This window comes from Xenopus laevis, chromosome 9_10S (genome assembly GCF_017654675.1).
Source record: "Xenopus laevis strain J_2021 chromosome 9_10S, Xenopus_laevis_v10.1, whole genome shotgun sequence".
NCBI classification, from domain to species: domain Eukaryota; kingdom Metazoa; phylum Chordata; class Amphibia; order Anura; family Pipidae; genus Xenopus; species Xenopus laevis.
The window spans coordinates 45636139-45647200 of record NC_054388.1 but is presented as its reverse complement, the minus strand read 5'-3'; positions in this window follow the sequence as shown (position 1 = coordinate 45647200).

Below are 11062 nucleotides of genomic sequence, written 5' to 3'. Positions count from 1 at the left end.
TCCCACCCTAGACATCACAATCATTGCTCGCGATATTACCCCACCCCCATGACATCACTGTCCGTCCCCCTGCCCAGAATCCCAGCAGACAGAAGGTGGCAACCTTATATATGGAACAGTTAGACAGCGCTGGTCTACATTATTTTTAAAATGAAATTTGATATTAAATTCCCAATAAGGATAAACTTACATTTTATATAATTATTTAGCCACCAGCAGTCTCCATGAGCTGGTACCAAGGTACTTAGATATAAATCCTCCTTCTTTCATTTAGGTTAAAACACAATTTTGGCTGATTTATGGGAAAATGACAAATATGGTATCTAACCCATGGTAACATTCAATGGGTTAGATACCATATTTGGCAGTTATTTCTAGCATTTATTATGGTTTCAAACAGATTTCATGTATATTTATATTAATATTGACTTGTTATATCCACAAGTCACATCGCTATTTGGTTGCTAAATAGTTTAATGTATAGAGTGTTAAAATATTAGCCAGCACAAATAAATATATGGACTAATTAAGTATTTAGATGAATTACTTGTGTTCCTTAAATTCTACATTCATTTGGCAACAAAATCACAACTAACCATTGCACAATTTAGGCCTCGACATGTTTGGTTCATTTGAACAGTGTTTAAAATGTTGATATATTAATAAAAATAGAATTCTTCTTGGCTAAGGCAATATATTTTACTTCCTTTAAATTACAGGATTACAGCACTTCATAGATTAGAAGAGTATAAACTTTGGCAAAGATTGGGTGTATAACAAAAGGTCATTTTATATTAATGGCTGACACACAAAACCCTGTACAATTCTGTGCAGTAGAGTAGGCGTATATGTACCTCAGACTTACAAATTACACAGAAAAACTAAAAACAGTAAGAACATTGCCCAGCTGAACTTACAATCGAAATTGAGAAGGGGGGAGAGACTTTAAAAACATTTAAAAATACATCTGGATAAACACAAAATATATTTTTGGTAACAGCTGAAATTATGAAACAATTGTTAGACAATACAACTATATTCTTTCATTTTGGGGGGTGAAACCCTCCTTTCATGAAGAATGTATGCAAAAAGTGAAAAAAAACAATTAAAATTGACACCTCACAGCCTAGGTTTAAAAAGAATTTAAAGGCGTATCATAATGGGCCATGTGTAAATTTTCAGAGTATGACATTTTTCAGCACAACAAGTTATCCATAAAGTCCATTTTAAAAAAACCAAAATAATGTTGATTTTGTGATTTTGAGTCCATATTCTAAACCTACCATGATCCTCTTAGATTTTGACTACTGTGGATCATGTTGACACCATGTCAGTTGTCTAGGGGACACTATAACATGAATATACCTCTTTCAGCAGGAGGGCAACAAGCATAAGTGTATTAAGGAAACAATGAAGACCGATGTTATCCTTACAAAATATTATAAAACCCAGCTATACAATCAACACTAAGAAAAGAGAAAACAAAAACAAGGCTCCATCCAGAAACAAGTTTACAATCTGAAGGTGAGTGGGCTAGAATCCCATTCTTCAGGTACTGGGACAATAGTCATAGCAGCTGGTTGTTGTTAACAGTAATGAACCCCAGTCATCCCCATCCCCATAGCCAATAGCAGAATCCCAAGAGTTTGCTTCAGCTATAGGTGACCCAACCAGGGGTTACGGGACATATGGACAATTACTGAGCAGCACTCACTCTACTAAATATTTCTAGTACATTCTAATGTATAAATCATAGAGAGATGTCAACCAAAGTGTTAAACTTTAACAGTTTTGATCTAGATCTATATGTGCATCTCAACACATATTCATGTAAATATAGAATTCTGTACAATGCCAATATGCTCCAATATACGGATGCATGGATTTTTACTCACCTAACCTACTTCCCAGCAGCAGTGAGCAGCCGTCCATTTACAATGTGATGGTGTACAAAGAATGAAAAATCTTGAAAAATGTATAAAGTTAAAAAAAATTAAGCCCTGCTAGTTGTCACTGGTTGTGACAACCCAATCCAGCGGTGAGAATGCACTTGTTTATGTATTAACATATGTTTTTTGTAGTAGGCATACACCACTCTGTAAGGGTTGTTTAATAAATAAAAATAAAAAAGACCTTAAAGAGATGTGGTACAACACCATTTATACAAAAACAAATTTGCGAAACGGCAAAAATTCACTGAAATGCATTGAAGTATATGGGCAAATTGCACAACAAATTTTTGACGCGCAACAATTTTTGTCACCCATTAGAGTCTATAGGCATAATTTTTGCAGAAAAACTTGGCGAAGAATTTGATTCGTCACTACCCATAGCACATTTGCACATTTAAGTAGGGTTCAATGTCATATCTTGATTTTGAGGATTTAATAGGGCTGATCCCATGCCCAATATTAGGGCCAAGAAGAGATTTAAAACTATTCTAGGCCAGTTTGTGTTAAAGGAGACATGTTGTGTAAAAAAACAAAAATGTGAAAGTGCATTAAACTCTTTTAAATCTAGAAGGAATGTGCTAAAAAAAGTTTGAAGATTTCTACAAAACCTCTGCTAGTCCTGCACATCTGTTTAACTTCTTGCACTATAGGATAGGAACCGTTAGGACCCACCCACACCTCATTTAATACACGGACAGGGACTGTAGCAGATCTATAGGGAGCTCCAATAAAGGGGCCATTTTTAAAGATATTTTTTGGCTGAAAGTAAAACTAACAAATATATTATTCATTATTACCTACAAAACTTTTTATAAGCACATTGGAGCTTTCAGTTAGAAAGCCAATAGTGGCATAGTAAGCCACAGGAGACCGGGGGAGCCAAATTTACTCATTTAAAATAAAAGTTTTTTTCTTGGATAGATTTTATTTTATTTTAGTTTTTGTCACAATTGTGTTTTTTCTCTTAACAGCTAGGCTATTTATGAAAAACTCAAATCAGAAAAACTTAGTTGCTCTAAAAAAAACCACATTAAAGGAGAATTCAACCCTTAATTAAAAAAAAAGCCTACCACCTAACACTACATAGACCCCTTTCCCTTCTCCCCTCCAGCCTCGGTGTTACCCTGGGTAAATGCCCCTAACTCTTTACTTACCCCTCGGTGCAGATTCAAGGCATCGGAGTTCACGGACACCATCTTCTTCTCTTTGGTAATCTTCGGAATAAGAGTGGTGTATCGGTGCATGTGCAGTTGGAGCAATCTTCCGCTTCGTGACAACTGCGCATGCGCCGAAATTCACAGAAAATTTCCGAAGTGAAGGAAGAAGACCCGAAGATTACCGAAGTGCCGAAAGATAACGCCTGTGAACTCAGATGCCCTGAATCTGCACTGAGGGGTAAGTAAAGAGTTAGGGGCATTTACCAGGGGTAGCAGCTAGGCTGGGGGGGGGAACAGGGAGGAGGGTCTATGTAGGATAGGGGGGTAGGATTTTTTTTCATTAAGGGTTTAGTCCGCCTTTAATCCATTAATTTTTTCAAAATTCATCTTAAAAAACAAACAAACTAAAATTATAAAATGGGATGAATGTTGAAAATTCACCTTCATGTGACCTATATAGAAGCTCGCTTGGTTTGAGCTGCTGAATCATTATATCATTTCTTTCAAATGATAAATCTTAATTTTGAGTAAGGAAAACTAGCCAAATTTGTGCTTGCCAAAATGTCATACACATGTTTTTTTTTTTGCTGTTTGTGTTTTTATTGAATCACAGCAAAGATTTAATTTAATTTAAATTTAATTAAGCTATCCCTTTTTGTTTTGGTTAGAATTTGGGTCACTACCCAAATTCTAAACAAACACTAGGGGGCAGAGAGGTATTAAAGTTTCAGTTTTTGATGTGAACATTTTTACATTTGAATTTTCCAAACCCAAATTCAGACATCCGTTTGGGATTGAATATAGATGTTAATTCTTCCAACAAACCTATTATTATATTTTTTTATTGGCATTATAAAAAATCTGTTTTCCAATTGAAATCATTATAATGTTAATATAATGTAATGGTGACATATTCATTCAGTGAATAAGTGGAAAAAATTATAAGCATTATATATGTATATATATATAAGATGACTAAAAAACAACTAAAATAAACAAGTCAAACATAAGGGAAGCTGTAACATTTAACGGTCTATGGGGAAACCCCTCGTTGGAGGAACTTCTAATTTTGTTTCTGTGATACGGATAAAGATGTTTCTGTTTTATCAATTATATGCAAAATAATTGTCTTCTACTGAAAACATGTATAATAAAACATGTACAATAAATATGGGAAAAGCTGCATGGAAAAGGAAAATATTAACCAATATCCTGTATCATCTATCTATCATTTATCTATCTATCTATCTATCTATCTATCTATCTATCTATCTATCTGTCTGTCTACGTTTGTCTGCTTCTTTGTATTGCTCGTTTGCTCTATATCTATGAACCCCAGAGAGCTAGAGAAGGTCCCTTACCTTTGGCAGCAGAGCTAATAAAGAAGACTATCAATTTGTATCATGTTGTGTTTTATGGAAGTGTTTCTGCCCATACAGCACTATTGGAGTCTATATTTGGGGAATCATATTAGAAGGATCCAGCTGGTGTAGTAATTGTATTTCTGTTGACCACTGCAGGAATTGCTGGATGGTACTAAGCCATATGGGAAAATAATTTTTCTCCAGACGAACAGTTCAAATTTATCTCACATACCATTGGACATTCCACTGGCAACTCTAAATGTTGTCACTACATCTTTGCATGGTGTGGACACTATAAATGACTTTAAAAGCAATTTCCAACTATTTTACCAATATATTTAATGGACACTATCATAAAAAATTATACAGATATGGGATCCGTTATCCAGAAACCTCTTATCTAGAAAGCTCCAAATTACAGGAAGGCCATCTCCCATTGAGTTCATTTTAATCAATTCATTCTAATTTTTTTTAAATGATTTCCTTTTTCTCTGTAGTAAATTAAAAAACATTTTCTTTTTCTCTGTAATAATAAAACAGAACCTTGTATTCAACCCCAAACTAAGATATAATTCATCCTTACTGGAGGTAAAACAATAAGGTTTATTAAGGGGCCGATTCACTTACTTCGAGTGAAGGATTCGAAGTTAAAAAACTTCGAATTTCAAAGTTTTTTTTTGGGCTACTTCGACCATCGAATGGGCTACTTCGACCTTCGACTAAGACTATCGAAGGATTCAAAGTAAAAATCGTTCGACTATTCGACCATTCGATAGTCGAAGTACCGTCTCTTCAACCCCCTAGTTCGCCATCTAAAAGCTACCGAAGTCAATTTTAGCCTATGGGGAAGGTCCCCAAAGGCTTGCCTAACTTTTTTTGATCGAAGGATATTCCTTCGATCATTGGATTTAAATCCTTCGAATCGTTCGATTCGAAGGATTTTATCGTCCGATCGAAGGATTATTCCTTCGATCGTTCGATCGTACTATCTGCGCTAAATCCTTTGACTTCGATATTCAAAGTATTTCAATTCCCAGTCGAATATCGAGGGTTAATTAAACCTCGATATTCGACCCTTAGTGAATCAGCCCCTTAATGTTTTTAGTAGGCAAAGTATGGTGATCCAAATTATTGAAAGCTTTTTGTAATTATTGTAAGCAGAAGTTCTGCCATGCTTTATGGCTGAGATTCTAGCTATCTAGCTTATGTGAATTGGAACATTTTTACATCTGAATTTTCCAAACCCAAATTTATACATCCATTTGGGGATTGATATAGATGTGAATTTCACTGAGAAGACCAACAAAACTATTATTTTTTTTTTTATTATTGCCATTACAAAAGATGATCTGTTTTTTCAATTTAAACCATTATAATGTTAATATAATATAATAATATAATGTAATGGTTATCTATTTATTCAGTGGATAAGTGAACACGTGGAAAAAATGATAAGCATTATATATTTTTTTTTTGAAGATGACTAACTAAAAAACAACTAAAATAAACAATTCAAACACCAGGGAAGCTGTAACATTTAGTGGTCTATGGGGAAACCCCCTCACTGGAGGAACTTCTATTCTTTGTATCTGTGATACGGATAAAGATGTTTCTGTTTTCTCATTTATATGCAAAATAATTACTCTTCTACTTAAAACATGGACATAAAAATCCCAAATGTGGAAAAAGCTGCATTAAAAAGGAAAATATAAATCAAGAAGGTGTGGGGCCCCTATTATCGGGGGAGGGGGCAGTTGGCTGATGAGAGCAGGGAAAAAGCCCAAAGTGCGCATGATGACATCACCAGCAGCCCCAGAGTTATTCATTACACTTAAAATCACAATACTATGAGTCTTGTCATCATGGTTTTATGCATAAAAGACCTTGGCAAATTAATTTAATTGCTTTTTTATGTGGAGGATGAGGAGATAAGCAGAAACCTCAACTCTGGGATGGCAGTGGATGTGCTTAGACTACTTAGACTTTCATACACTACCATACAGATGGTTACTGTTTAAATTAGCCTGGATCTGGCTGAAGGATACATTACAAAAATTTGTGGTAGTGGTAGTAAATTGAACATTTTCAAATAGGACCAGTGTTGTTAGTAATATACTGTATCATCTATCTATCTATCTATCTATCTATCTATCTATCTATCTATCTATCTGTCTGTCTGTCTGTCTGTCTGTCTGTCTATCTATCTATCTATCTATCTATCTATTTGTCTATGTCTGTCTGTCTACTTCTTTGTATTGCTCTTTTGCTCTATATCTATGAACCCCAGAGAGCTAGAGAAGGTCCCTTACCTTTGGCAGCAGAGCTAATAAAGAAGACTATCAATTTGTATCTTGTCTTGTTTTATGGAAGTGGTTCTGCCCATACAGCACTATTGGAGTCTATATTTGGGGAATCATATTAGAAGGATCCAGCTGGTGTAGTAATTTTATTTCTGTTGACCATTGCGGGAATTGCTGGATGGTACTGAGCCATATGGGAAAATATTTTTCCAGACAGTTCAAATTTATCTCACATACCATTGGACATTCCACTGGCATCACTGCATCCTTGCATGTTGTGGACACTATACGTGACTTTAAAAGCAATTTACGAATATTTTACCAATATTAAATGGACACTATCATAAAAGATAATACAGATATGGGATCCAGAACCCTCGTATCCAGAAAGCTCCAAATTAAAGGAAGGACATTTCCCATAGAGTCCATTTTAATCAATCCCCCCCCCTGGACTTGTACTTAATAATAAATTAGATTCTTATGCTATATATATATATATATATATATATATATATATATATATATATATATATATATATATATATATATATATATATATATATATATATATATATTATTTTGATTTGTTCTTTGATATATGAGCACATTTATTATGATTCCCATTAAAGAACTGCCACAAGATTAAGCAAGGCTTAAATCCTGGGGTCAGTACCCTTTCAAAAATGGACCATCTCAAAGCTATTCAGCTAAATTTGCTGCCTATTCTCATGCAGTTCCGTTTTAGCTCCACTCCTTCTCTTATTAAGCTTCCTGCTCCTTCTCTGTGTGAGGAAGAAGAAAATCAGAGCAGGTGGGCATCTGACAAAGTGTGTGTGTTGTGTGATAGAGAGTATAAATGAACTTGTGTATATATAGCTGTGTAAATACTTATTTTCACATTATTAAATTGTATAGGTGCAAGTTCGGTGTTAGTTTGCCTACAACTATTCTCTCCAGGGAAATTGCCACAAAGCAGATTGACCCCTCCACTGTCTCATTGAATCTTTCAACTCTATTCACTTTCTAATACCCCTATGTCTCCTCACTCCTCTATATAGTTGTATAGCTATAAATATCTATAATATTATATTTATAATATTAATATATCTATATATTTGAACCTCAGTCCCTGCTCCTTTCCCTCTTCTACCTATTTGCTTTAAGCTCACCTTTGCCTATTTTTCCCACAATGTAAATACTGTACTATTATTCCTTCTAATATGGTGACTCTTATCTTTTAACCCTTGGCCTTCTAAACCACCACACCACTCTGGTAATAATGCATCTTCCCTCTAGCTAACAGAATGCTTAAACATAAATTCTACACTCTTGTCATTATGTCAACTAGTGATGGGCGAATTTGGGGCTTTTCGCTTCGAATTTTCACGGTGGTTTCACGAATTTATTCGGCGGTAGCGAATCGCGGGAATTCACCACAAATTTGCGCCTGGCGAATAAATTTGCTCATCAATAATGTTAACCCCTTTTCCAACCACCTAGAAAGTAGCTTATTGGCAGCCAAAGTAAAGGACATTTGTCCACTATCAGTCCACAAGAACATTTGTATTTCTCATGAATGTAAGGCACTGCTTTGGTTATACACAGACTAGCAAGATGGCTATTATATCTGATGGGCTGACCTTGCTAAAAGTACATGCCAAAGGTACTGATTTGACTAATAAAGATGGCTGCATTAGCACAGAATAACGTGTGTGTGGGTACAGATATAATGCTGGCTAGCTTTGTGAAAGAGCATAAAGTCAAAATGTAAATCCAGAGAGCAGACACCCTTGGCCTCTTTAAATTATTGGCCTCTTTGAATTATAGATGGTTATGAAAGAATTCTAAATAAACTTGTAAAGTGTGTTGTTTGGTCTCTTATACAAATCATGTGAATGCACTGAATACAGTTAAGCTGGCCATATACTGCAATATCCTCTCACTTTGAGAGGTCACTAAATAAGCATATCTAAGGCTGATTAGGCCACCTACATGCTGAGCCAAATTGGAATTATCCAATTAATGGTAAAGTGTCAGTAACAGAATGTGAATGCTATACGTATGCAATTTGTACTACTTTATATATTATATTATTACTATATATATCATAACATATCTTTTATAGAAAAGCTTTGTAGATTCTGAAACCAAAATCCTTGCCCCCACCTGTAATATTTGCTGCGGACACCCAGTGGCACAAGTCCCAGTGGGCACAAATGTGTAAGCAGCAATCCTGCCCTGCTTTATGGCTGAGATTCTATCTGTATAACAGAACATTCTGGCACAGTGGCACAGATTCCTGCAAAGCATTAACATCCAGCCTTTGCTTGGAGAAAATGTGTAGACTTGACCAAGTTGCAGCTTTACAAATTTTATCTGGTGGAACAAGAAGACGCTCTGCCCAAGATATTGCTGTTGCCCTTGTCGAATGAGCTTTAATAAAAATTGGGGGAGACACATAAGCAGCTATATAACACGTTTGAATAGTATCTTTTATCCATCTTGATAGGGTTAAATTCAATGCCGCCAGGCCCTTATTTTTCCCTGACATAGCAACAAAAAGATGTTCAGATCTCCTGAATGCCTCCATCTAAGCAAGGTACTTCTTTATCACTCTGCAGACATCTAATGAGTGATTCCTTAGTTCTTCCTCTGTCACTGGATTAGGACAAAAACATGGAAGTCTAATTTCCTGGTTTATATTGATCCTAGAAGGAATCTTAGATGAGAAACCAGGAAGTGTCCTGAGCACAATCAGATCTGCATAAAATTGCAGATAGGGTTCTTTAGCTGCTAAGGCCTGAATTTCTGACTCTTCTTGTTGAAGTTATCGCCGTAACAAAACTTGCCTTAAAAGAAAGGTGCTTTAAGTCAATCCTATCCAAGGGTTCAAAAGGTGGGTCACATAACCCTTCCAAAACTATGTTCAAGTCCCATTGAGGAACAGGATTTTGGGCCAATGGTCTTAGTTTTTGTGCCGCCTTCATAAATCTCTGAATTAGAAGAACAGTAGAAAAGTGGATGCCTAGATAAGTCGAGGATGCAGAAATTTGAACTCTGAGTGTCCCATGAGATTCTTATCCAGTCCTTGTTAAAGAAAATCAAGAATATCGTTAATAGTAGGGGAAGCTAAGTTTATATCCCTTATGAGGCACCATTGCTTAAAAACTTTGGTCTACTTGGTCTTGGGAGATCAGGTCTTTCACCTGGGAAGAACCCAGTAATTCCCGTTGCACATTTTCATGACCTGAGATAACCAGATTCTCTTCAGCAGAAGGAAAGAATTATTATTACAGACGCCTGATCCTGGCAAATCTTCTGGATTTCGCTGCTGATCATCAGGATTGGGGGAAAAAATGTATGCTAATCTGAATCTCCAGCTGATTGTCATCGCATCCAGAACCCAAGGTTGGTCCTGTTGGACTAGAGATCAGAATCTGGGAAGCTTGGTGTTCTTCCTGGTTGCCATTAGATCCAATTCTGAAGTACCCCAGAGGGGACTCAACTTCAGGAAGATGTCTTTCCTCAAAGACCATTCCTTGGGATCTAATTTCAGACTGCCAGAATATTGTCTTTTCCCTTGATGTGAGTTGCCAATATAGCTAATAGATTGTCTTCAGCCCACAGAAGAATTCTCTGAGCTTCTTTTAGAAAAATATGAGATTTTGTTCCCCCTTCACGATTCAGGTACAATACAACAATGGAGTTGTCGGACTGGATCCTGACTGCTCTGCCTTTGATGAGCTCTAAGAAAACCATTAAGGCATTGAAATGGCTCTCATCTCTCTGAAGTTGGATAAGAGAGCTTTTTCCATGGCATCCAAAGTACCCTGAGCCGAACGACTCTTCATATGAGCTCCCTAACCCAAGGCAGATGCATCTGTTGTTATTGAGCTCCAGTCAGACAGATTCCAAGATGGTGACCCCATGTGACAAGTTTGAAGTCATGGATCATTGCTGCTATTGACAAGCTGAAACTTTAGGCTGGTGCAATAAGTTCATTATATAAAATATGGCATTTTTAGTCACATCCATATGTAGGGTTTAGTTCTCCTTTAAATAAAACAGAGTCTATTAGTCTGGTGGCAGCTCCCCTCTAGTTACCAGGGGTGACAAAAAAGCCACTTCAGGTAACAGTAAGAGCCAGTGGCGGAACTACCAGGGGCGCAAAGGGTGCAGCGGGACCAGGGTCCGTGCCCCTGCACCCCCGACGGGGCCCGGGTCCCTTTAGAGAATTGACTTGTATCCGAGTGCGCCGTTCTCAGTAGAGCGTGACGCGTGATGTCACC